Source organism: Myodes glareolus, chromosome 10 (genome assembly GCF_982192425.1).
Source record: "Myodes glareolus chromosome 10, mMyoGla1.1, whole genome shotgun sequence".
Classification (NCBI taxonomy): Eukaryota; Metazoa; Chordata; class Mammalia; order Rodentia; family Cricetidae; genus Myodes; species Myodes glareolus.
This window is the reverse complement of record NC_142035.1, coordinates 86353944-86381782: the sequence shown is the minus strand read 5'-3', so window position 1 is coordinate 86381782 and position 27839 is coordinate 86353944. Positions and strand designations below refer to the sequence as shown.

The window sequence follows — 27839 nt, the reverse complement described above, 5'->3', positions numbered from 1 at the left end:
GGGAGACGGTGCCTGGGCCTGCTATTTCCAGCCACAAGCTCCTCTGCCGTCCTGGAGTCTCGCAAACGCAGGTAGGAAATGTAGGAGAGAGAAAAGGAGTGTAAGCATTGAACATGGACAGGCTTAAAAAAAACTTATCATTCTTTAAAAAATACAATATAGGAATTATTTGCATAGCATTTACATTGTATTACATCTGATAAGTAATTTTGAAATGATTTAAAGCACGAGAGGTTGAAGGCTAGATGCAAACGCGACACTGTTGCTGGAAGAAGGCAGATCCTGGGATCAGGGGTCGGCAAGGACTTTGGCGCTCAGGGAAGGGTACTGAGGGGTGACTGTTATTCCTTTGGGTCTGATCCCTTTAAGAGCTAACCACGCCCACTCCCCAGCCACTTCTGACGTCCCTCGCCGCCATCTTAACTCTCTCTCTTTGGTCTTTCTCTCTTGGCGTGTGCACACGTGTTTTTCTCTGTCTCTATGTTTTTATGTCTTTATGTTTGTCTATCTCTGTCTCTCTGTTTCTTTTGAAGTAATAAATGTTTGCCCTTATGTTTATTTACTATGTCCTGTGAACCTTTTATCCGCCATACCCGCTCGCCTGACTCGCATGGCACTGCCACCCTGGAGATCTTGCAGGGACCCACAGCCATCCTTGTCGGACTAGCGGCTGCTCTGCGAGCCTGCCAGGGAACACACCCGCCTGTTTTTTAAAGAACAATAGTGACTGTCACTGCCAGATGGGTTCCAGGTAACCCTCGGTGAAAACAAAACTCATTTGTGAAAAGTAGATTGGGAAAGTGGTGAGGTGACTTAGTGGGTGCCTGACTATAGGAATTCCATTCCCCCGACCCATATGGTGAGAGGAGAGAACCGATTCCCACGAGCTGTCTATTGACTTCCATGTGTGCACTGTGAGTACTTCTCTCTGTGAGTACTTCTCAATGACTGCTAGGAGCAAAACCTTTGTGAGCCACTGAAGCCATGTCCCCAACAAGGACACAGAGACATTCTTCTCATGTGACTGTGGGGTGAGTGAGTAGAGTTGATTAAATTTAAAAGTATCAAAAGAGAAAAAACTTAGCCAGGTGTGGTGGTGCAAGCCTGTAATTCTGGCACATGGAAAGTGGAGGCAAGGGGACTAAGAGTTCAAGGTTAGCATCAGCTATGCAGTAAGTTTGAGGCTAGCCTCTGTTACATGAGACCCCATCTCAAAAATCAAGACAAAGTACTCTTAAATTGGCCAAACTGATAAAGTCAGGGTAACACAAAAGGATATTTGCCCTTCACAGGCTGTGGAAGGCAGTAGTAACATTTTGGAGTTGAAGGTTGGTGGGTTTGCTTGAGGTCACTGGCTGTGGGGACAGGGTGGAACTTAGAGATGGCTCACTTGCCTGTGCAGTGAGGAAGGGAGGGCAGAAAGCACTGCCTGCCCATGCTGGTCTCAGGATGGCAAGTGTGTAGCCATGGGCTTGGCAGGGCATGCAGCGGGTGCTTGTGAACAGGGAGGTCTCCATTGGGCCACAGGAGATTCAGAAGAGCTCCTCTTCCGTCTGCTCCACTTTCTGACTTCCAATCCTTTGCTTCCCTTCTGAGGACCTTCTGGGAAGCCAAGGTCTCATCCTGAGATGCCTCTGGGCACTTGGTGTGTGTGGGCATGAGGTCTGCTGCATCTGCTTGTAATTTGTTTTTCCTTGAAAATACTTTTTCCCTCACATAATATGTCCCCTCCCTCTACTTTTCCAAGTTCCTCCCCACCTCCTCTCCCATCCAGAGCCACTCCCTGTCTCTCTTTAGAAAACAAACAGGCTTTTATGGGATAATAATAAAACAAAATAAAATTTAAAAGATAAAATAAAAACTAACACAGCAGAATAGGACAAACAAAGAATTAAGCCCAAGAAAAGATACAAGAAACAGATAAAGAGACCTGCTTGATCTCACACTCAGGAATTCATAAAAACACTAAACTGGAAGTCATAATATTCACACAGAGGACACTTTCAAGCTCTTCTGCAGGATTCCCTGAGCTCAGAGGGGAGGGATTTGAAGGGAACATCCCGTTAAGACTGAGTGTTTCAGGGTCTCTCACTCACTGCATGATGTCTGCCTGTAAGTCTGTTTATTCCCATCTGCTGCAAGAGGAGTTTCTCTGCTGAGGGCTGAGCAAGGCACTAATCTATGAGGATAGCAGAATGCCATTAGGAGCCATTTCATTGCTATATTTTTTTTAAAGAACAGTTGTATTTGGTTTCACCCTGGGTCCCTACGCCATCTAGTCTCAAGTTTGGGCTCCATCTTGAGGAGTGGGCTTTAAGTCAAATCAGACAGTGCCTGGTTGCTCCCACAAGCGCTGTGTCGCCACTGCACCAGCAGATCTTGCAGGCACTATTGTAGATCAAAGTTTTTTGACTGGTTTGGTTTCTCCTTCAGTGGCATGCAGAGTGCCTTCTTGTACACACGGGGTGAAAGCTATATGTAGGCACCAGCCTGTCTTCTCCATGTTCAATGAGCTGTGAAGGTGTTGTCTTTAATAATGGGGTCTCACTGTCAGTTTGTGGAGAACAACCTATAGTCCTGGCAACAGCCTGGCTTGTTAAGAGGCTCCCGTAGGACCTCTTTGGCCAAAAACTCACTTAGATGTAACCCAATCATGGTACTGGAAGCTTCATTTGGTGACAAAAGATGGCCAGTTGGGGTGTTATTTGGAGATTTAATTTAGATCACCTTCAGACATGAAAATATTTTACAAAGCTTCTGCTCTATTAGGTTTCCAGACTACCCCTCAAATGGTCCTTAATTTGACCTGTCTTTCCCCACATCCCCTTTCCCTCCTCTTGATCTTCTCATTCTGGTCCCTGTACCATTTGTAACTATCTGGTCTATTTCCCTTTCCTGGGGGGGATCCATCTGTGTCCCCCAGCTCCATCCTTGCTCCACCCAACCTCTATGGTTTTCTGTTTATATTTATACCTCACTTTAAACTGGGTTATTTGTTTTCTTGATACAGAACTTTTTGAGATTTTATGTATTTTGGATATTAGCCTTTTTTTTTGGCTGTGTAGTTGGTAAAAATCTTTTCCTGTTCTCTAGATTGTTGCTTTGTCCCAATGATGATGTCCTTTGTGTGTGAAGCTTTTCAACTTCATGAGGTCCAATTTATTACTTCTTAATCTTAGTGACTGTGCTAATGGTGTTCTGCTTAAAAAGTCTTTTCCTGTGCCAGCGAGCTCAGGTCTATTACCCACTTTCTCTTCTATCAGGTCCAGTGTATCTGTTTTTATGTTGAGGTCTTTGATCCGTTTGAAGTTGAGTTTTGTGCAAGGTGATAAATACAAGATAATATTCTACACATAGCCGTCCAATTTGACCAGCACCATTTGTAGAAGATGCTTTCTTTTTTTCCAGTGTGTATTTCTGACTTCTTTATAAAAAATCAGGTATCCAAAGGTGTGTGGATTTATACCTGGGACTTCAGTTTGATTTAATTGATTGACATTTCTGGTCTTGTGCCAATGCCATGCTGTTTTTATTGCTACAGTCGTGAGGCTGGGGTGGTCAGACCTCTAGCAGTCCTTTATAGTTCAGGATTGTTTCGGGAGTCCTGGGTTTTCTTTGTCTCTCTTTTCCTCTCTCCCTTCCTCCCTCCCTCCCTCCCTTCCTTCCTCTCTCCCTCCCTCCTTCCTTCTTTTCTTTCTTTCTCTTGTTTGCTTCCATATGTAGGTGAATATTGTCATTTCAAAATCTATAAGGAATTGTGAAGGAATTTTGATGGGGATTGCTTTGAATCTGTAGATGCTTTTTGTAGGATGGCCATTCTCGCTGTGTTGATCCTCCCAACTCTGAGCATTAGCGGGCTTTCCATCTTCTGTTATCTTCTTCAATCTCTTTCATCAATCTCTTACTTTTTTTTTAAAAAAAAAGCATACAAGTCTTATACTTGCTTGATTAGAGTTACCCCAAAATATTTTATTTTATTTGAGGCTATTGTGAAAGGTGTAATTTCCCTGATTTCTTTCTCAGTCTGCCATGTATATAGGCTGGTTACTGACTTTTGTGAGTTAATTTCAATATCCTGCCACTTTGCTGAAGGTGTTTATCAGCTGTAGGAGTTTTATGGTTGGATTTTTGGGGTCACTTATGTATATTATCACATCATCTGCAAACAAAGGTATTTTGATGTCTTCTGTTCGTTCGTATCCCCGATCTTCAGTCGTCTTATTGCTCTATCTCAGACTTTGAGTACTATAGTGAATAGGTGTGGGCAGAGTGGGCAACCTTGTCTTGTTCCTGGTTTGAGTGGAGCTGATTTGATTTCTCTCCACTTAAGCTGATGTTGGCTATGGGTTTGCTGTAAAATGCCCTTGTAATGTAGAGGTATGTTCCTTGTATCCCTAGATTCTTAAGAACTTTTTCATGAAAGGTGTTGAATTTTGTCATAGGCCTTTTTTTTGCATCAAATGAAATGGTCATTTTTCTTTCATTTTTTCTTTGGTAGAATACATTTATTGATTTATGTATGTTGACCCATCCTTTCAATTCTAGAATGATGCCTACTTGATCATGGTGGATAATCTTTTTGATGTGTTACTGAATTTGTTTTGCAAGTGTTTTGTGGATGATTTCTGAACTATGCTCACAAAGGCAATTGTTATGTAATTCTCTTTCTTTGTTGGACCTTTATGTGATATGGGTATCAGGGTGAGCCTGGCCCTGGAAAACAAATTAAGCAATGTTCCTTCTGTTTTTATTCTGTGGAGGAATTTGAGGATTATTGGTATTAATTCTTTGAAATTCTGGGGAATTCTGCACTAAAACCACATAACCCTGGGTTTTTTGGTTGGTAGCCTTTTTTGTTTTGTTTTGTTTTGTTTAGACAGTGTTTCTCTGTGTAACTTTGGTGTCTGTCCTGGAACTAGCTCTTGTAGACCAGGTTGGTCTCGAACTCACAGAGATCTGCCTGCCTCTGCCTCCCAAGTATTGAGATTAAAGGCATGCACCGCTACCGCCCAGTTGGTTGGTAGACTTTTAATCATTGCTTCTATTTAACTAGGGCTAATAGGGCTGCTTAAATTGCTTATCTGATCTTGGTATAACTTTGGCAAGTGATATGTGTTGTCCAATTTAGTGGAGTACAGATTTTTAAAGGATAGCATTGTAATTCTCTGGGTTTCCTAACTTTGTTAATTTGAACATTCTCTTTCTGCCTTTTAGATAATTTGGACAAGGGTTTATCAATCTTTTTGATTTTCTCAAAGAACCAATTCTTTGTTTCATTGATTTTTTCTTATCTTATTCTTTATTTTATTGATTTCAGCTCTGTTTGATTTTTTCTTGTTATCTACTCCTTTTGAGTGTGATTTCTTCTTTTTGTTCTAGAGATTTCACATGTGCTGAAAGTTACTATCATGAAGTACCTTCAGTGTTTTATGTAGGCCTTAGCACTGAGAATCTGCCTCTTATGAACTCCAGTGCCTTTGTGTTTGGGGCATAGATGTTAAGAACTACAACGTCCTCTTGGTGGATCTTTCCTTTGATGAGTATGTGGTGTCCTTTCCTATCCTCTTCCCATTAGTATTGCTTTGAGGTCTATTTTTGTCAGATACTAAAATGGCTATACCAACTTGCTTTTTTAGGTCCATCTGCTTGGAATATCTTTTCCATCTTTTACCCTGAGGTGATGCCTGTCCTTGGTGCTAAGGTGTGTTCCTTGGGTGCAGTAGAAAGATGGATCCTGTTTTCACATCCATTCTGTTGTGTTTGTCTATTTATTGGGAGAATTGAGACTACTAATGTTGAGTGATATCAATGACTAATATTCATTTATTTCTGTATTTTGCTGTGGTGTGTGCATATGTGTGTGTGTTTCTCTTGATTTACTGCTCTGGGATTCTTTATTCCTTGTGGTTTCTTGTATGGGGCTAATCTCTTTGGGTTGGACTTTTCCTTCTAATGCTTCCTGCAGAGCTGTATTTGTAGGTAGATATTGCTTAACTTTGATTTTTGTCATGAAATGTCTTATTTTTTTCTGTGTATCATGGTCCTGGCTGGCATTTGAGGTCTCTCAGAGTCTGTAGAACATCTCTCTGCCCTCCTGACATTTAGACTTTCCATCAAGAAGTCAGGTCTTTTACTAGGCCTGCTTTTCTATGTCTCTTGGTCTTTTCCCCTTGAAACTTTTAAATATTCTTTATTTTTCTACAGTTGTTCAGTGTTTTGGTTATTACATGCCAAAAGGAACGTATTTCTGCTCCCATCTACGGGGTGCTCTGTGAGCTCTTTGTGCCTTGGTACGCATCTACTTCTTTAGGTTAGAAAAAGTTTCTTCTATGCTTTTGCTGAAAATATTCTGTGCCTTGACCGGGGTCTCTTCTCCTTCCTGTATTCCTATTATGTTTAGATTTGGTCTCTTCTTTTTTGTTTGTTTCTTTGTTTATTTTGAGTTTTTAATACATTTTTTGTTGATATTTGTTGAGCTCTACATTTTTCCCTGCTCCCCTCCCTGCCTCTCCCCTTCCCACTTTAATATTCCCCCAAGGTCCCCATGCTCCCAATTTACTCAGGAGATTTTGTCTTTTTCTACTTTCTACTTCCCATGTAGATTAGATCTATGTAAGTCTCTCTTAGTGTCCTCATTGTTGTCAAAGTTCTCTGGGGTTGTGGTTTGTAGGCTCTCTTTTTTTGCTTTGTTTAAAAACCACCTATGGGTGAATACATGTGATAATTTTCTTTCACTGTTTGGGTTACCTCACTCAAAATAATGTTTTCTAGCTCCATCTATTTTCCTGCAAAATTCAAGATGTCGTTATTTTTTTCTGCAGTGTAGTACTCCATTATGTAAATGTACCACATTTTTTCTTATCCATTCTTTGATGGGGGCATTTAGGTTGTTTCCAGGTTCTGGCTATGACAAACAATGCTGCTATGAACAAAGCTGAGCACATGTCCTTGTGACACAATTCCATCCTTTGGATATATACCCATAAGTGGTATTAGGAAAGGTTGTTTCCTAATTTTTTGAGAAATCGCCACACTGACATCAAAAGGGGCTGTATCAGCTTGCATTCCCACCAGCAATGCAGAAGTGTTCCCTTTTCCCCACAACCTCTCCAGCATAAGTTGTCATCAGTGATTTTGATCTTGGCCATTTTTACAGGTGTAACATGGAATCTCAGATTTGTTTTGATTTGCATTTCTCTGATGACTAAGACACATTTCCTTAAGTGTCTTTCAGCCATTTTAGATTCCTCTGTTGAGAGTTCTCTGTTTAGGTCTGTACTCCATTTTTTAAATTGGATTATGTGATCTTTTGGTGTCCAATTTCTTGAATTCTTTGTATATTTTGGAGATCAGACCTCTGTCTGATGTGGGGTTAGTGAAGATCTTTTCCCATTCTATAGGCTGTCGTTTTGTCTTGTTGGCCGTGTCCGTTGCTTTACAGAAGATTTTCAATTTCAGGAGGTCCCATTTATTAATTATTTCTCTCAGTGTCTGTGCTGCTGGGGTTCTATTTAGGAAGTGGTTCCCTGTGCCAATGTGTTCAAGTGTACTTCCTACTTTGTCTTCTATAAGGTTCAGTGTGGCTGGCTTTATGTTGAGGTCTTTGATCCATTTGGACTTGAGTTTTGTGCATGGTGATGGATATGGGTCTATTTTCATTCTTCTACATGTTGATATTCAATTATGCCAGCACCATTTGTTAAATATGCTTTCTTTTTTCCATTTGATATTTTTTGCTTCTTTATCAAAGATCAGGTGTTCAAAGTTGTGTGAATTGATATCTGGGCCTTCTATTCAGTTCTATTGGTCCTTCTGTCTGTTTTTATGCCAATACCAGGCTGTTTTCAGTACTGTAGCTCTGTAGTAGAGTTTGAAGTCAGGGATTGCGATGCCTCCAGAATTTCTTTTATTGTACAGGATAGATTTGGTCTTTTCATAGTGCCCCATATTTCCTGGATGTTTTGTGCTAGGATTTTATTTATTCATTTAAAAAGAAAACAATCTTTTTTCATTTTACATACCAATCCAAGTTCCCACTGACTCCCCTCCTCCCCTTCCCTCCATGTAACCTCCCCACCCCATTCCACCCACTCCTCACAGAGGGTAAGGCACATTGCTTTGTGGAAGGTCCAAGGCCCTCCCTACTATATCTAGGCTGAGCAAGGTATCCATCCAAAGAGAATAGGTTCCAAAAAAGCCAGTACAAGCAGTAGGGATAAATCCTGATACCATTGTCAGTGGCCCTGCAGTCTGCCCCAGTCATATAACTGTCACCTACATTCAGAGGGACTAGTTTGGACTTATGCTGGTTCCTTCCCTGTCCAGCTGGAGTTGGTGAGCTCCCATTAACTCAGGTAAACTGTTTCAGTGGGTGAACCCATCATGGTCTTGACCTCTTTGCTCATATTCTCACTCCTCCCTCTCTTCAACTGTTCTTTGGGTGCTCAGTTCAGTGCTCCGATGTGGGTCTCTGCCTCTGTTTCCATCAGTTGCTAGATGAAGGTTCTATGGTGATATTTAAGATATTCATCAGTCTGACTACATTGCTTAGGGTCTTAGCAAGGGTTATTCTTGTGGATTCCTGGGAATTTCTCTAGAGCCAGGTTTCTTGCTAGCCCCATAATGGCTTCCTCAATCAAATATCTCTTTCCTTGCTCTTATCTCCATCCTTCCTCCATCTCGACTATCGGTTCCCGCAAGTTCTCCTCTTCCTTCCCTTCTAGCCTCGTCTTTCCCTTCTACCCTCCCTACTCCTCCCACCCCCATGCTCCCAATTTTGTCAGGAAGAACCTGGAAACATCCTAGATGTGCCTCAGCTGAAGAACGGATAAAGAAAATGTGGGACATTGAGTAGAGTACGACTCAGCAGGAAAAAATGGTGACATCTTAAAATGTGCATGCAAATGGATAGAATTAGAAAGCACTATCCTGAGTGGGGTAGCCTAGACCCAGAAAGATGAACATGGCATATACTCACTCACAAGTGGGTACTAGCTTTAAAGCAAAGGACATTGAGCCTATAGTCCATGATCCTAGAGAAACTAAGTAACAAAGTGAACCCTAGGAAAAACATACATAGATCCCCTGGAAGGGGGAACAGACAAGATCACGTGCTAGGAGTTTTTTAAGATTTAAATTTTCTTTGACCTTTTCTTCTGTCATGTCTTCAATGCCTGAGATTCTCCCTTCCATTTTTCTCTTCTGTTGGTGAGGCTTGCTCTGAGATTCCTGTTAGAGTTCCTAAGTTTCTCATTTCCAGATCTCCCCCAGTTTGGGTTTTATTTATTAATTCTATTTCTACTTTAAGTCTTAAACTCTTTTATTAATTTTCTTCCAGGGTTTGCTTGTGTTTTCATGTATTTCTCTAAGGGATTTACTAGTTTCCTCCTTACGGGCCTCTATCACATCCGTGAAGGCTGTGTTAGGACCTCTGTCTGTGCTCGGCTGCATTGCAGGACTCATGGCCTACTGTGGCAGGGTTGCTGGGCTGCTTTGCAGGACTCAGACCTCTGTCTGTGCTCGGCTGCATTGCAGGACTCATGGCCTACTGTGGCAGGGTTGCTGGGCTCTAGTGGAGACACATTGTTATGGTTGTTTCTGATTGTGTTTTTGTCTGATGTCTAGGCATCTGGGTTTGGAAGACTACAGTTCTAAGTTCTAGTATCTGGTCTTGTCTTTGTTAGGTGGGTGTCTTGTTTCTTGGTTTCTGTTGTCTCTGGTTCTTAGGTGGGTGTGGTGGCTGTGTGTTGCCAGGCTGGGAATTTTTGTGGGATTCTGCTAGCTGTGGCCACTGGGTGTTCCAGGTAAAATGTATTTCTAGGTTTTAGGAACTGACACTTAAGGGGTGCTGCTGAGGGGGACCACAGAAGGGAAGAAATCACGGTGTTCCACCAAGAGCTGAGCAGTCCCTTGGGAATGGGGGCAGAGAGTGAGGAGAGCCATAACAGGTGTCTGCTACAGAGCTAGGGATGAGACTGGGGATTGGATGTGGAGGAAGGAAGGAGAGTGGAGACCTCAGGCTCTCCTGTGTGCTTTGCTGGCCCACTTGCTTTTCTGGTAGCTTTTCTGGTAGCTTCCCAGGGAATGTCTGCTGGAATTGGAGATTGGTATAACAGGATGAGAGAGAAGGAAGGCTGGAGGGCAGGATCTGTGTGCCCCATTGGAAAAGGGGGCAGACAGGAAGGGGAGGCCATAGCACATGGTCTTCAGGCTGGGGGTGCCGCTGGATTTCAAGGAGAGGAGAGGGAGGTGGAGGTCTGTAGTTAGGTTACCTGCTTCCCTAGTTGTGTGGTCTGTGGCTTCTGAGGGGATGCCTGCTGAAGCAGGGGGCTGCGGTTAAGTGATAAGTTGGGGGAAGGAAGTTTGGAGGGAGAGATCGTGTGACGGCGGTGGGAGGGGTAGTGGGGTCGGGGAGAGCTGCAGCAGGGCGTGTGCCACATTGCTGGGCATGAGGCTGGGGCTGTAGATCTGGAGAGAAGGAGAGCGGAAAACCTGAAGTCAGCTACCTGCTTCCCCAGCTGGCTGGCGATTCCCAAGGAATGCGGCATCCGCACATTTTCAAGGGCCGTGCGAGCAGCTGCACTTTGAGGTCTGCGCGGAGCGGGGCTTAGTGCCTTGCCCGGTTTCCACACGAACGTTATTTAGGTGGGAACAGATTGAACTTGAGGGTTCCAGGATTTTCACACGACCTTTAAATACTCCAGATTTGCAGTTTCCTTCTCTCTTTAATTCAAAACTGGATGGTCTTGGAAAGAAAACATTGAATTGAATGCTGTTGCCTTGCAAATCTGCCTCTTCCTGCCTCCCTCAGCCCCAGCTTTCCCTGCCCACTCACTACCCAGCAGGCGTCATCTGGCCTCTGTCCACACTCCTTTATGGGAACTGCTTGCTTAGAATTCACCAGCCCCCAGAGGCCTCAGCTAGGGGCCTGGTGGTGTTTCCTTCTTCAAGCCAGATTTAAGCCTCCTTGCAATGTCCTCTGCCTTGGCTTTGGGACATAAAGGAGCCCCATTTCATTGTTCCTAAAAAACGAAACAAAACTGCTTCCCGGGGAGATGGCTTAGTGGGTGAAGAGCTTATCTTGCAAGCATGAGGACCAGCGTTTGATCCCCAGCTCACGCAGAAAAAAGGCTGGCTTGGTGGTGTGCACTTGGGACCCCACTGCTGAGGAGGCAGAGACAGGAAGACCCTAGGGCTCACTGGACAGGCAGCCTAGACTAACTGAGAGGGCTCAGGACAGCGAGAGACCCCGTCTCAAAGAATAAGGTGCACAGCTCCCGAGGAACAAATGACACTGTGGTTGACTTTTGGCCTCTACACATATGCTAATACTTTGTGTGTGTGCATATATATCTACAGATCTATGGATTCACGCAGATACACACAGACACATAAAGACACACACACACATATATACAAAACAACAAATTTCCTTCATGATCTCATTTATTCTCTTCTTTTCTTTTACTTTATTATCTTTGTTTTGAAATACTATTTTGTACATTTATTTATCTCTATTGTGTATGTATGTATAAGCATGGGTGCACAAATGATACGGAGCGCGTGAGGTCAGAGGGCAGCTTGCAAGCGTCAGTTCTCTCCTTCTACCATGAGTCTTGAAATCAAATTCAGGTCCTGGGCTTGGCAGCAAGCACCTTTACCAGCTGAGCCATCTGTCCATCTCCCTGCTCCTTCTTCTGTGATCTCGAATGGCTTTCTGTGGCCCTGTATAACCAACCACTTGTGTGGATTACTCTCTCTCTGTGTCCATCTCTAAATCCCATCTCTGTATCCTCTTGGAGGTCTCTTGAGTCTCCAGGGGATGAGACAGACTGTGTTCCCTGAGCTGTCTTGCCTTCACCACCTGTCTTCTGGACTGTCTTCTCACTCTTCATCTTGACAGCGAACCCAACATGCTGGACTTCCCTGCGCCTCTCTCCTCCATTGCCATCTCCTCACCACACTTCAGTTTTATTAGAACCACCCCGCGCCCTCTGATCTCATCAGTGTGGCCTCCGTTGTCCCCGGGTATGTGGTCACTCCCCTGTTGTTCTTAGAATGTTTGGGAGGATCCATTGTCACCGTCATATTTTTCTAAAAGAGCATCTTAGCGTTAACCAGAGGTCGGTGCACAGGGCACTTGGGAGCAAAGAGCAGTCATGAGACTCTGATCACTGAGAGCGAGCCCTGCTTGGGCAGTTCACTTCCAAGCACAATGTCATGTGTCCCTGGAACATAACGACCTGGAGAAGGGGCTGAAACAATGGGTTGTTGCCCTTAACAACCTGACCACAAAAGCTTATTTCAGAGAGAGTTGGAGGCAGGATGGTCAGAAGTTCCAGGTTAGATGTAGCTACTTAGTAAGTTTGAAGTCAGTTTGGATTACATCAGATCCCGCCTTAGAAAAACAAAAATAAAGCAAAAAATAACAACAAAGAGACTTTGGGTAAACCAGTTAGATACTTCCTGAGAACCTAAAACCGAGCAGAACTTTGTTTGGCCTCCAAAGTGCAGCTGCAACAGACTGGATGGTCTCATCGCTGCGTCTCTAGAGGACACGTCCATCTGTCTCGTAAGGTTTTCAGGTTCAGCCCTCCATTTAGCGTTCTGGATCCACCCAGCAGGGAGAGGTGGGGAGAGGGGTGAGACCTGGAGGACAGAGACCCTAGTTCTCTGAGCAGGTCCAGGACACAGGGACACTGTGCTCCCTGGTGTCTTATGTACTAACGGGGTCACACTGCCTTGCTCAACTCCACCGAGAAGACTCTGCTCAAGGGCAGGTCAGGGTACATGTGCACCCCTCTCCTCTCCCGTCTGTGGTAGCCGTGTCCTAACAGCCTGACTGTTCTCCAAGGCGGGAAGAGATCTTAACTATTTTTGAGCCATGAAAGTATTCAGTGGTCTGATGAAGCTGAAAGATACTCTCCTTAAAACAAAATAAACAAAACCCCAAAACAAACAAACAGAAAAGATTTTAAAACAATAACACAAAATACTTAGGATTGTGAAGTATTAAAATCAGAAAGCCATGTTTGTGGTATTGGGAGACTATTCATCTTTCTAAGCACAGAAGAGGCGACGTGGCGTTTGAGACACCTGCAGTGTGACCTGTGGAAGAAGAGTACATGTAATATTGTAATCTGTGGTTTGAAGCTAATAGTTATCACGGATGGTGTTATTGTTTGAAACTAGATTGTCTCCCTACAGGCTCCTGGTCTCAGTTGGTGGTCAGTCTTGGGAGGTTCTGGAAACTCAGTTGGAGGAGGTAAGTCACTAGGGCATGCCCATATTCCCAGGGAAATTGAGGTTCCCTTTTGAAATTGTAGTCTCATTAATAAAAGAATTTAGAACAGACTTGCAAGGAAGCCCAAAGGACAATTTTATTAGAGAAATAATGACAGTTTGTTGAGAGAAAAACAGCTGGGCAGGGAACATTTTTGTATTTTCGGCCACTGCTAGGAGAAGGTGGGGAAGAGGAGGAGAGATAGCCATATTGTTTGAGTTAAACTGTGGGGCGTGGTGGGAGCGGGGATCAGCATGTAGCCACATGACAGAAATGGGGATGGTGAGAGCTTCTGAGAACGAGGGAGAAAGCCCCGAGTATCAGGAAAGTATACTCAGGTTTTTGTCAGCATCCAAAAGTAAAAAGGAAAGCAAGACTCTTCCGGGAAACTCAGAAAAGCTGGCAGGCTCTGCGGTGCGCTGCGGAAGTCTCTACCCAGACTGGAGAGGAGAGTTGGTCGCAGTAAGGAGATTGTTTCTCCCATCGCAGCATGGCTTCCAGTGAGCCGGCTTTCCTGGGATTGGGGGAGGATCCCTGCTCATATGATTGACAGGCACAGTGGTATTAACTTAATTTTTAATGTTTTCTTTTTTTCTTTTTCTTTTCTGAGACAGGGTTTCTCTGTGTAGCCCTGGCTGTCCTGGAACTCACTCTGTAAAGCCATGTGACACCAGCAAGGAGATCATATCAGGCCTCTACCCAGGGATAAAGGTAGAATTTATAATCTCTTCTCTTGAACAGGCAAAAGTAGCTTTATCTTAAAGGTCCCCCCAAAGCCCAAACACATCCACTTAAATTTTTTTTTAAATTGCAGTTGTGTGTGTGTGTGTGTGTGTGTGAGTGTGTGTGAGTGTGTGTGTGTGTGCGTGTGTGTGTGTGTGTGTGTGTGTGTGTGTGTGGGCACATGTGCCGTGGAGCAAATGACGAGTTAGAGGACAGTTCTTCCTTCCACGAAGCTGGACCTAGGAATTAAACTCAGATCCTTTACCCGCTGAACCATTTCTATGGCTCTTTTCCACCTTTCAATACTGCAATTTAAATCCTAAGGTGTGGGAGGGCTGATATTCACCTTCCCAACGTCATCTAGGAAACAGGAGGTAGGGCCAGATTTCATGGCCTCCAAAGCTGTTACATCATGTAACATACTTGGAGACTGAATCTGGCTCCTGGCTCTTCTCTGTCTCTCGCCTCGTTGTCTGCCATGAGTGAGCACCTTCTTCACAGGCTCCCACCTACACACTACTCTGCCTCCCCATAGGCTCTGAGTTAGTGGGACCAGGGACTGTGCACTATAAATACAAATCCGGAGCTAAAAAAATCCATCTTCTCCATAAGAGATTTTGTATGGTGTGTGTGAGTGTGTGTGTATGTGTACATGTGGTATTACATCTAAGAGTGCCTTTTAATAGTTCTTAAGTTTAAATCTACTAAGGGAGGGGAGGGCCTAGTGGATTTGATCAGTTTCGGAGACTTCCTGAAGTCTTTGAGTTGTTCATTTTCTTTGCTTAATGGGCTTCTCTGCAGGATGGAATGTCACCCCCCCCCCCCGCTTGTTGTTTCACCCCTCCTGGTAAACATTCCACATCTTAGTAAGATTCCATCCAAGATACAAGGCTTCAGTCTCGGCGGAAACTTCTCCCCAGCACCTGGATTCTCTGAGATGCGCGCTCTCTCTCTCTCTCTCTCTCTCTCTCTCTCTCTCTCTCTCCCCCTCCCTTGGCCTCTCTCACAGATTTTTGTGCTTTCTTCATGTTCAGCTCACACATGCTTAGACACACGCTTCTCATACTGTGCAGGTCATTCTGCTGGGTATGGAGGCCCACACAAGGCTGAGCAAGGAGTGGCACCATCAGTGGAGGAGACAGGCTTCCTTCCATTCAGCCACAACCCCAAGCACAACACCAAAGGCACAATGGGAGATCTTTCCACACAGGTCTCAGGCATTCCGAGGGGGAAGGATGGCAGAGCAGAGAGGGAGGGAACTGAGAGGAAGAGGGCATTTGAGCTCTGCGTCAGAGGAGGCTGGGAATAATTTCCACGTGGCTCAGGTCTTTGATAGAATTTTTACTTTATCCTGTCACAGATATGAATCACCAGAGATTTACCTTAGTTTTTCAACTTCCCATGGTGTGAAAATCCACCTACACAACCGTTGTTTTTACTTGCAGTACAGTATTTGATAACTCACATGTGATAGGCAATACCACCGTGAAACTGGCTTTCCATCAGATGGCATTGCCTAACTCATTTGAGTATTGGGTGCATGTTCCGGGAGACTAGGCTAAGCGACGTGTTTGTCAGTGTAGGCACATTGGACTTAGGATATGTTCAGCTTATGTTGAGTGTGTGTGGCTATATAAGCCCACTGTAAGTCAGGGAACATCTGTAACTGTCTCTGAGTGGGTGGGCAGGGGGCACATGTTAAGATGTGGTTTTCTTCCCAGAACTCACACTCTATAGACACCTGTTGACTGTGTTTCTAGGATTTGAGTCTCTTGGGGGTAGGGAGATGGCTCAGTGGGTATAGTACTTCCTGTGTAAGCAAAAGGATTCTAGTTAAGATGCCTAGTATTCATGCAATAGCTAGGGAGTAGCAGGTGCATGTCATTTCAGTGCTGGGGAGGTGGAATCCTTGGATTAATTAGCTTAGTAGTGAGCTCCAGTTTTAGTGAGAAACTCTATCTTAAAAGAATAAGTTGGAGACTGATAAAGATACCTGACAGTTGATCTGTCAATATGCACACATGCACCCTTATACACATGTACTCCCACATGTGCCCACCAGGCATATACTCAAGAACACACATGTGCATGAGCACACACACACATACAAACACAATGTTTGAAGAACAATTCACTATTTCGCACGTGTCCATGGGTGGTCCTGCTGATCTGGATCAGATCCTATTGCTTCAATGGGGTCTTGTGGTCCCTGGCAGGGTGACCAGAGTCTGGTTGATCTCTATCAGCCTTGGCTAGGGCAATGTGCCTCCCTACTGTGTGATTTTTTTCAAGTTGTGTTTGCTTCAAGTTGATTGCTGTCCTACTGGCCAAAGTAAGTCAGCGTATCCAGCCCAGAGCCAGTGTTGGAGGACACTGCCCAAGGACAAGTACACAGGGAGGCATAAAAAAAAATGTGGCCACTAATGTAATCAACCTTCCATCAGCTTCACAATTAAAGGATCAGCTTCAAATTCTTGGTGAAGTAAGACAGACATAAATCAATAGATAAATGCATAAATGAAGTTTGAGTGTAAGGCAACGGCTTCTGAATTCATCTAGTGGCGGGGCCTCTCAAATCGTCACAGCCAAAGCATCTGAAGACTGCTATCTGCAGAGCCTGGTGGGCAGGAAGACCATTGTGCTTCCCTCCATTCCCATCTGATACACCATCAGTTCAGCATCTCACATGATTTTTCACAGAGATGTTTTTCTTTCCCCAGAGGACACTGGCAACAGCCTAAAACACACTTTCCCTGACACTCAACTGCGGTTGTTATAAATATCAGACGTTCTGTCAGCAGCTCAGGGTCATAGCTCAACTTCCCTGAACCAACAAATCCTCTCTCCTCAGCCTTGCATGTGTCAGTTAGAGGTGGCAGGCGGCAGAGTGGAGTATGGGACACGGTCAGAGCACGCCGTGAATAACGGCAGATCGGGGTCACGGGGGGGGGGGCAAGTCCGTCCCCAATACTGAGTGGCATTTGGCACATGATGCACTCTGGAGTGTGAAGCCTCACTCACCATGTGCAGTCCATGAGATTCTCAGCAGGTATTTTCCCCTCTCTATAAAGTGGAGGGAGCTGGTAATCTGAGCGTGGGCAAGAATTAAATGTTCTGTGGTGCTTACAATTTTCTTCCCTTTCTCCCGCCAGAAAAAAATCATTGTAAAATTATGTGTCTACTTGTGGATTTGTGCCCTTGTGGGTGCAGGTGGAGTCCAGAAGAGAGTATCAGCTCTCCGGGAGCTGCCTGACATGGGAGCCCAAACCAAACCATAGTTCTGTGGGAGAGCAAGATAAGCTCTTAGCCACTGAGCCATCTCTCCAGTCCCTGCCCCTACCCCTCCTTTGGACAGGCCTCATGTATCTCGGGTTGGTGTAGAACATGATGGAGCTGATGACCTGAGACTGAAATACCAATCTCCCTATTTTTACTTCTTAAATTAGGAGGGTGTAACCTCTTGGTTACAAGGGTCTAAAACCTGGCTTATGCAATTCTGGGAATCAAACCCAAGGCTTCATACATGCCAGGCAGGTGCTCTGTCAACTGAGCCACATCCCTAGCCTAGTTCTTCAACATTCTTTTGAGGAATTTGGAGGAGCAATAGAGAGGGGGCTACTAGCAAGGTACAGGATTAGGAAAATGGAAGAAGGGGGGAGAAGAGGTAAATACAGAAGGAGGAAGGACAGGTAAAAGGACAATAAGGGTATCTGAAAAAGCCACAAGGAATACTACTGTTTATCTAAAAAAAACCTATACCACACACAATTCTGTGTATATATACACATACAGTTTTAACGAACTTTTCTCATCTTGGCTGATGATTCTCCCTCCAAGAGCTACCTAACAAAAATCTCAATGCCAGCTATAAGAAGTTCTCTTTTGAGTTGTTGGTCAAGGCTGTAAAAGAGATACCTAAAACATACAGCCTCTGTCTTAGGGTTTCTATTGCTGTGGAGAGACACCATGACCACAGCAACTCTTATAAAGGAAAACATTTAATTGGGTGGCTCGCTTACAGTTTCAGAGCTTCAGTTCATTATCACTGTGGCAGGGAGCATGGTGGCATGCAGGCAGAGGTCGTGCTGGTAAGCCAGAGGAAGTCCACTGAAACACTGGGCAGTATCCTGAGCATAGGAAACCTCAAAGCTTGCCCCCCCCTCCCGTGACACACTTCCTCCAACAAGGCCAAACCCACTCCAACAAAGTCATACTTCCTAATAGTGCCACTCCCTGTGAGATTATGGGGGCCAATTACATTCAAACTATCATTCCCTCTCAATAAATGTCCAGTGCCATTTTTTATGGGCTTTTTTTTTTTGAGACAGGGTTTCTCTGGGTATCAGCCCTGGCTGTCCTGGAACTAGCTCTGTGGACCAGGCTGTCCAGACAGAGATCTGCCTGCCTCTGCCTACCAAATGCTGGGATAGTAGCTGGTGGTACTACCCCCAGCTGGCCATATTTAAAAATTTTAATGCATTTACCAATAATAGGAATATGGTTCTCTGTCGATTTGAAAACGAGCACCAAGGGGTTCTGCACCAATATCTAATGGTTCGCAATTGCCAGTAATCCCTAGCTCTAAGGGATTTGACACCCTCTTCTGGCTTTCATGGCATTCAACATGGCATTCAACATGGCATTCACACACACACACACATACACGCATGCACACACACACACGCACACACACACATGTACGTACGTATGTAAATAAAATGAAATCTTTAAAACAAGTGAAAGCATGAGATGGGTTGGGGAGACAGCTCAGCAGCTAAAGCACTTCTTTTGAGGGCGTAAGGAGTGAAGTTGGGATTCCAGAAACTCAGTAAATGCAGAGAGGCCTTGGCGGCCTGCTTGTAATTCTAGGTCAGAAGGTGGAGACAAGATCCCCAGAGCAGGCTGGCTACAGAGCCTAGTCCTATCAGTGCACTCTAGTTTGATTGAGAGACCTTAATGGATATGGATGGTTCCTGATATCAGTCTTGGGCTTCTGCATGCATATGTGCTCACTTATGTTAGAAAACATATACACTCTTATACACACCACACACACAGGAAACATGGGAAAATGTGAGGTGCTGTGCTGCGGGAGCACATTCTGCTCCTTCAGCCAATAGCCTTTAAGATACCAGCCCACTGGGTCTCTGATACTTTAGAAAGAAGCAGGAACTGTGCTTGCTCTCTCGTTTCCGGCTCCCACTCCGGCTGCCAGACTCTCTGTTTCCTGTTTGTGACTCGAGGACTGTTGTTTGGGACGGTGATCTGTAAGTTTTCCCCTCAAATAAATAACCCTTTTTATTATCCATAATTCTTAACTGGTGTGAGATTGTTTTGCAGCTTCATCTGGCACTCAACATTTGATTTTAGAACCTCCAACTCTACTGCCTGCTGCCAGCTCAGAGTGCACCCGGCTCAACGTGAGCCCTCCCTCAACAGGCTGCAGCCTGTGCGCAGTGGCTTTGGCTTTTCTAAGGATCAGCTGCAGTTCTTTTCTCTTTACATGCCTTGGGTTGGCTTCAAGTACCCATGTACCCTATCATTTGTCTCCCACCAGGGCGCACTGCAGATATTTCTGTGAGATGCAGTGCGGTTTTCCCCTGTCTGAGCCAGCTGTTCTGTGGTGTTCTAGCGGTTTGTTTGCATTTGCCTATTTCATTGCTCTAGACATCCGCAGAGCACACAGTCTGTGATTTATCTTTTCGCAGTCTGCTCTAAAATCAGATTTCAGACTGGCCACAATTGAATTCACCGCACACCACTATGCCCCACCCCGCTGGATTAGTTTTGTAGGTGGCCTGTGACACCTACTGGCAGGTTATGGTTATTGTACCTAATCCCGCTGATTGAACCACAGGTAAGATTTAATATTCTAAATATAGAGCATAAATTGATAATTTAAAAGGACAATATGTCAGACAATCCAACCATCCAAGGTTTCAATAGCCTCTTTACTTACACCATGAGCGAGGTTTTACAAGACTTATAAGATGTCCCTTATACATCACTATTTTTGTTTCTGGGGATTAGTCTTCTACTCACTATTTTTTCTTTAAAAAATGGTTTGACGATAGGGCTAGGAATGAGGCATTTTTAGAAATGGTACAGCTTTTTCAGACTGAAACCACACTTCTCAGGAAAGAGGTTGGAAATCTGAAGAAGGATACAGCCAATTCAACTAACAAAACTCAGTCAACTGAGATACTTTTGGAAATGGTACAGACTGATAGTTATTTATTTAAAGGAGGATTCAGCACTCTAGAGAAGGAAACAGCCAATTTGGCACATAAATGGTGTTGAAACATTATTTGAGAGAATTCACATTGTTGAATGTCTTGATTGTACTCTGTCAAGGGAGATTGACAGACTGATTGATAGAACATCTCTTCAGGAAGGTAATATACATGCTATAAAGATTATGTCCAAAGATGAGACATTATCTCTACTGGACAGACTTCATACCTTGGAATTTTCAGTAAGGGCATTAGAACAGAACACTGGACAGGAGATCCAGACATTACAAAAGGCAGTGGTAAACAGATTTGCAAAGATTAAGGAAATTATTGAATTTGATGACTAGGAACAAAAGGTACAAAGGCAACATTTAACCTCGTTGGTATGTAAAAATCTCTGGGATGGCTTCCCCAGAGTTCTGCCTGCCTTTCCAGTAATAACATCAGAAAAAGTATCTGGTTCCAACTACCCTAAGGTTGTCAAGGAATATACATGGGAGTCCATGCGTATGACTGATCTAAAAGAAATTAAACAAGCAATTGTAGCTTATGGACTACGTTCGTCTTTTGTTAGGGAAATGGTCAAAATGTGGGCTTTCAGTAGCAAAGCCACGCTCAAGATTGGGCTCAGTTAATCTCAGCAGTCCTAGAAAGTGGACCACAATTGCTTTGGAGGTGCTTTTTAAAAGAGGAAGCAAGAATTTTAGAGCAACAAGAAAAAGCAAAAGGACTTGAGATTTCCCAGGATCAAATTCTAGGCAAAGAACTTTACTCTGATCCTCAGGATCAAGCTCTTTATGATGACCACACCTTATCCCTATGTACCACAGCAGCTTGAAAAGCTTGGGACAGGATTCAGGAACTAGGAAAGAGAGTTGAATCGTATCTTAGGGTTAAACAGGTTCAGAGAGAATCTTTCAGTGACTTTTTGCAAAGACTAACTAGGGCTGTACAAATAGGGGTAACTGACATTTAATAAGTGAATAAGTTTAATAAGTGAATAAGCCTGACATTTAATAAGTGAATCTTTGGCTTATGAGAATGCCAACATTGAGCGCAAACAGATCCTTGGGCCTTTAAAGATCAGATCAGCACCCATGGATGAATGGGTCTTGCATACAATGAATGTTGAGACATTTGACTATGGTAGTGAAGCGTGGGTAGAAGAAGCAATTTCCAATGGTAAGAGAAGACATCAGAATACCAAATGTTTTAACTGTAGAATGGGACATCTGAGAAGGGATTGTAGACAACAGATTCTTAGGACTAATGCCTCCTCCGGGAATGGCAGAAATAGGACTCAGCCTTCAGGTGTATGAAGGAGGTGTGGCAAAGGTCAACATTGGACCAATGAGTGTAGGTCAACGACAGATAGACAAGGCAACCTGATACCATCAGGAAACACTGTGGGGGGGCCTCTCGCAGGCCCCCATGACAAATGTGGTTCAGTCATTCCCAGTTACTGTGGAGAACGTGTCTTGCCAGGAAAATTAAAAAATCCAATGCCTGCTCTAAAAAGCAGTCTTTTTAGAGTCTGAATGATGGGTTAACTGTGGAGGATGAGTCAAAAACTCCAGTGGGACAGAGGAAACGTTTATTTTGGCAGATTTCTATAAATGATCAAAGACCAAAGCTAAGAGTTTATATAAATGACATTTTTATTGAAGGCTTATTAGACACAGGTGTGGATGTAAGTATCATTACTCCAGAATCTTGGCATCTGAATTGGTCTCTTCAAGAGGTAGATGTCAGTTCTTGGGAATTGGAACCCTATCTTGGGTAAAACAAAGCACGAGATGGGTTGCATGCATAGGGCCAGAAGGACAAATAGGAAGATAAGGCCATGTATAGCCAATATTGTAGTGAATTTTGTGGGGTTGTGACCTATTGCAGCAACGGAATACCCAGATTAACATTCCTGAAGCTCCCAAAACTTATGTTTCTGAGGAAAATATTAGAATATATTACAGACAAAGGACACCAGACATTCGGGCTGTACAAGAACACAAAGCAACTGATAATCTTCAGAGGTCCTACCTTTAAAATGGTTAACTCAGAAACCAATATGGATTAAGCAGTGGCCTCTAGCTGAGGAAAAGTTGCAGACTTTAGAATAGCTGGTACAAGAGCAATTAGATGCTCGACATATAGAAGAATCTACCAGCCCTTGAAATCTGGAAAATGGAGAATGGTGACAGATCTAAGTGCTATCAACAAGGTTATTCAACCTATGGGCCCTCTACAGTCTGGAATTCCTCTGCCTTCTCTGTTACCAAAGGGATGGTCTCTCATAGTTATTGATTTAAAGGATTGTTTCTTCACTATACCTTTACAAGAAAAGGAAAGAGAAAAGTTTGCCTTCACAGTGCTTACTTATAATAATTCTCAGCCTACTAGAAGATGTCAATGGACTATCTTCCCACAGGGAATGCACAATAGCCCCACCCTGTGCCAATATTTTGTCAGCCAGCTATTGGAAATAATATATAAGCAATTTCCTAGGTCTGTAATCTACCATTACATGGATGACATTTTGTTATCTGATTCAAATACAGATACTTTCGAAAGAACGTTTGAAGAAGTAAAGAAAGTCTTGCCTAAATGGGGATTACAAATTGCTCCTGAAAAGATTTAAAGAGGAGATTCTGTTAATTACCTACAGAATAGGCTTACAGAAAATTAGAACACAAAAGGCACAAATTAGGAGAGACCGGTTACGGACTCTTAATGACTTTCAAAGATTATTGGGAGACATTTCCAGTCTATGACCAGTTGTTGGGATAACACCTGATCTTATAATTCATTTAAATAAAACCTTAGATGGTGATAAAGACTTGAATAGTACCAGAGAATTAACAGCTGAAGCAGAAAAGAAATTGGCAGTTGTTGAGAAGAAATTACAGGAGACACATGTGGATAAGGTGAATCCAAATCTTAATTGTATTCTAGTCATATTGCCTTCCAGAATTTCTCCTACAGGAATTTTAAGGCAGAGGGACAATATTATCTTAGAATGGATCTTTTACCACATAAACCAAGTAAAAAATTAAAAACTTATCTGTAAAGTCTCTGAATTAATTATAAAAGGTAAATTGAGACTTTATCAATTAGCAGGTATAGACCCAGCAGAGATTATAGTGTCTTTTACTGCTGATGAAATAAAAAAGTTATGGTAAGACAATGAACCCTGGCAAAGAGCTTGTGCTAAGTTTTTGGGAGAAATTAATAGCAATTATCCCAAAAGCGATAGACTTAAAATTATATAGAGAACTTCTTGGATTCTTCCCTGAATTGTATGTGATGTACCAATAACAGAAGCCCGTACATTTTATACTGATGCAAATAAAACAGGGAAGGCAGGTTACAAATCAGAAGAATTAAGTAAGGTGGAACAAAGCCCTTATAATTCTGTCTAGAAGGCAGAATTATATGCCATTCTTATGGTACTAAGGGATTTTAATATAGCTATAGCTATATATATGTATATATATCGCTGTATATATATATGTATATATATTGCTGTATATATATATATATAGCTCTATCTATCTATCTATCTATCTATCTATCTATCTATCTATCTATCGTCACAGTATAGTCACAATATGCAGAAAGAGTTGTCTTACATATTGAAACTGCTGAATTTATATCAGATGATACGGATTTGACTTCATTGTTCATCCAGGTGCAAGACACAATCAGGAAACCCATTCGGGTTTGCCAGGTCCTTTAGCATAAGGTAATACAGAAATTGACCAATTATTGATTGGAAGTGTGTTGAAGGCCTCTGAATTTCACAAAAAAAATCATATCAATAGCAAAGGTTTAAAGAAGGAGTTTTCTATTACATGGCAACAAGCTAAGGAGATTATAAAGAGGTTCCCTACTTGCTTTTTCTATAATCAAACACCATTGCCTGCAGGGAGTAACCCTAAGGGTACTCAAAAGAATGAAATCTGGCAGATGGATGTGTTCCACTTTATGGAATTTGGTAAATTAAAATATGTACACCACACCATAGACACTATTTAGGTTTTCAATGGGTAACTGCCTTGAGCTCAAAAAAGGTTGATTTAGTAATCACACATTTATTGAAAGTTATGGCCATCATGGGTATACCTGCACAAATAAAGACAAACAATGGTCCAGCATATGTATATAAGAAAATGAAATGTTTTTTTTTGCTTATTATAATATAAAGCACATTACAGGTATACCAAGTAATCCTACAGGTCAGGCAGTTATAGAAAGGTCAAATTGTACTATAAAGGAGATGTTGAACAAACAGAAAGGGATGGAAAATATTCCCAGAAATAGATTGCATAATGCTTTATTAACCTTGAATTTTCTTAATGCTAATGAGAAAGGAACAACAGCAGCAGAGAGACAATGGATAATAGAAAAGTCTTCTGAATTAAATCAACTGGTTTATTTCAAGGATTTGTTGACCTCACAATGGAAACCAGGAGATGTGTTACATTGGGAAAGGGGTTTTGCTCTTGTTTCCACAGGAGAAAAAAAATTATGGATACCATCAAAATTAATAAAGGTTCGTTTTGAAAAGGAGAAACATATTGAAACAGAGAAATGACAGCTCATCCACAATGGTGGCAACCATACAGGTTGGGTAAGGAAAGCCATATAGGGTTGGGGCAGGGTTCTGCTCTTATCTTTGCAGGAAAATTACATGTCATCAAAAATTCAAGTGACCCTGGATGTTTGAATGCTGACAGAACAAAAAATAACTATTCACTAAGGATCATCTAGAAAACAGAATATGGATTATGTATAAAGGTACTGGTTACACTTAAATTTATACACAGCACATGCACACACATCTATCTATTTATCTATCTATCCATCCATCTATCTATCTATATTAATATATTTAGCTAGTTTAGGAGTTGGACAATGGTTCTGTACTTCTCTAAATCCAAGTGTGTTGTTAAAAGGAACATTCAGAGTTTCTGTCTCATATCAGGGGTCATCTGGTATGGGACAGAAGGAAGACTTTAGGAAAAAATTTACTTTCTTCATTCCCATTTTGTCTATATCATATTCTTCATTGTATATGTTCATATGAATGATGTTTAAGTTTTCCATGATGAACAATAGATTTTCCTACAGATCCTTTTCTTGCAGTAATCTTTGAAGTTTCCAGGAAGAAGATGGGGCCCACAGCAACCACTCCACCTAGTTGAGATGACATTGTGATGTAGACAGCGCTACTATAAGATCGTTTTGGGTACCAGCTGCTGAAATTGTATACCTTTTCATATTCTGGCCAGAACTCCAAATGAGAACTTTGAAAAAAAACCCTATTGACTGATTGGAAATTGTTTGCAACTATACTAGACAGTAATTTTGGAACTTACCACCACTTAATTTTTGCAGGATTCCATTAAGAGGACATCACCCCCATTACAGCGGAAAGCAATTCTAGAAGAAGTCCCCATCCCAAAAAAGTTTGTCCAGTGGGTTGGGAACACTGCTTAGGGGTTGTTGATTATTACTTGTACTAGATAGAGGGTTGGGGAGAAAACTTTGTTTGCTCAAAAAAAAGGGGATAGTAATAGTGGGTAATAGAGTGAATACTTGTGAGCTATTATTCATGGATAATTTACATTGGTATGGTTTTTGTATATTGCTACAAGTTCAAATTATATTTTTTACTTTTGTTTGCATTATTTGTACATATATACAAAGTTATTTTGCCAGATTGTATATATGCTTGTTTCTACCTCGGTTTAGGACATTTTGTATGTTGATACAGCTTTTAGGGTATATTTTAATATTATTATAGGTCAATAGTTGTTCATGTTTGTTGTACATACAGTTAGATCAATTAGGTGCTTTAGATACATAAAGATTGTATTCTGACTAGATAGGTATTCAACCACTTCAAGGATCTGTGGAACATGGCATTATGTAACTCAGGGTTCTGTTGACATGAGACATGATTGCTTCTGACAGCATCAATCTATTCCCGAGAGAATGCTGAGCACTGAAGACACTCCACTTGAAGCTTGTTTTCTTCTTGGCAAAACTGGCCTTTGGGCAAGGAACTGACAATGCCTCAACCACTGACAAGTTACATGATATCTGAAAATGGATAAGCAGTACCGTCAAATCTTGCCAAGATAGGGTAAACTGATTTTGAAAAATTTCCTGCCTCCGAAAATGGTTTGTCAGTTACATTAGGCCTTAGCCAAAGCTGGTTGCTTCAGCATTGCAAAATGAGACTTTGGGTGATTGCTCAGCTAGCTAATTGTCTCCGTCATATATTGCTTGCTTTGGAAGCTACTTGATAGTACTTCCTGTCTGCTCATGTAATATTATCTCCCTTCTCAGGCCTTTGATGGGGTTGAAGATTATATAGACATAGTTACTGTCCTCTTATGATCTAGCCAAGCCATTTCCTATACAAGACTTCGATTCCATTGGGTAGAATGTTTATTAAAACATTTAGCATATGTTCCTTGCTTAACATTGTTTATGCTGACTGTAATTCTAATTATATTTGATATCTGTTCCTAGTGTATATTGTTTTGTATTGGGTTTGGATCTCTTTTATTTAAACAAAAAGGGGAGGTGCTGCGGGAGCACATTCTGCTCCTTCAGCCAATAGCCTTTAAGATACCAGCCCACTGGGGTGTGGTCTCTTATACTTTAAAAAGCAGAGGAAACCATGTGCATGGTCTTTCTCTTGCTTCCAGCTCCCTTTCCGGCTGCTAGACTCTCTGTTTCCTGTTTGCAACTAGAGGACTGTTGTTTGGGACGGTGATCTGTAAGTTTTCCCCTCAAATAAATAACCCTTTTGATTATCCACAATTCTTAACTGGTGCGGGATTGTTTTGCAGCTTTAATGCTGGATTATAACTCTGTTGAGTCTGGCAAATGTACAGTATGTACACGAGTTTCATTGCATAGCTTATTAATGATACTTCAATAAAGCCAGGGATAGGACCTGGGCATGAGGAGGGTCCTTCCTGACCTGTGTCCGAGTCTCTGGTACCTCCTGATATTAGTTCTTGTCTCCCACTGATGCTCTTTTCCCATGACTTCAGGTACGTTGTCCAACCAAACCCTGCCTCTGTGCAGGGTGGGTCAATTTCCCTTCCAGCCTGTAAGGAAGTCTCTGAATCTTTCAGGCATCCATCTTTTAGGTTTGTGACTCTCACTTGGAATCTATTCTATTCTAATGAGCTTACATTTCAAGGCATTCTTGCTTTTAGTTCATAAACTTACCTGAATTCTCAGTCCGTACAGTGCTAACCCCGCCTGAAGGGCTCTCCAACAGGCCTGGGCATAGCAAACATGGCGCCAACTGGTTTTGCCCTTTACCCTTTCTTCTCCATTGCTAAGAACCATTAGATTACATTCCTAAAACTAGTCCCCTTATTTGGTCACTCATTCATTCCTGAGACAAAACACCAAGGTCCAGCAACCAGAATTCATTATTTGGCTAACCTGCGCAATTAGGACTTAGCAGCTCACCCTGGTGCACACTCGCTTTGTCTCCTGAAAACTCCTCACTCCTGCAAGAACCACCTGCTCCCACTGCTGCTCTGCCTCTGCCCCATCCAGAGGCAGCCCCCACC

At 42.6% G+C, this 27839-nt stretch overlaps 1 long non-coding RNA gene across 1 annotated transcript; it reads left to right on the top strand.

Annotated features, from left to right (window-relative positions):
* LOC146892629 (uncharacterized) lies at window positions 1-27386 on the top strand. Its single transcript, XR_015004122.2, has 4 exons — window positions 1-71; window positions 13207-13264; window positions 13897-13993; window positions 24750-27386. It is a non-coding gene; the product is annotated as an uncharacterized LOC146892629 (long non-coding RNA).
* Window positions 27387-27839: the final 453 nt, after the last annotated feature.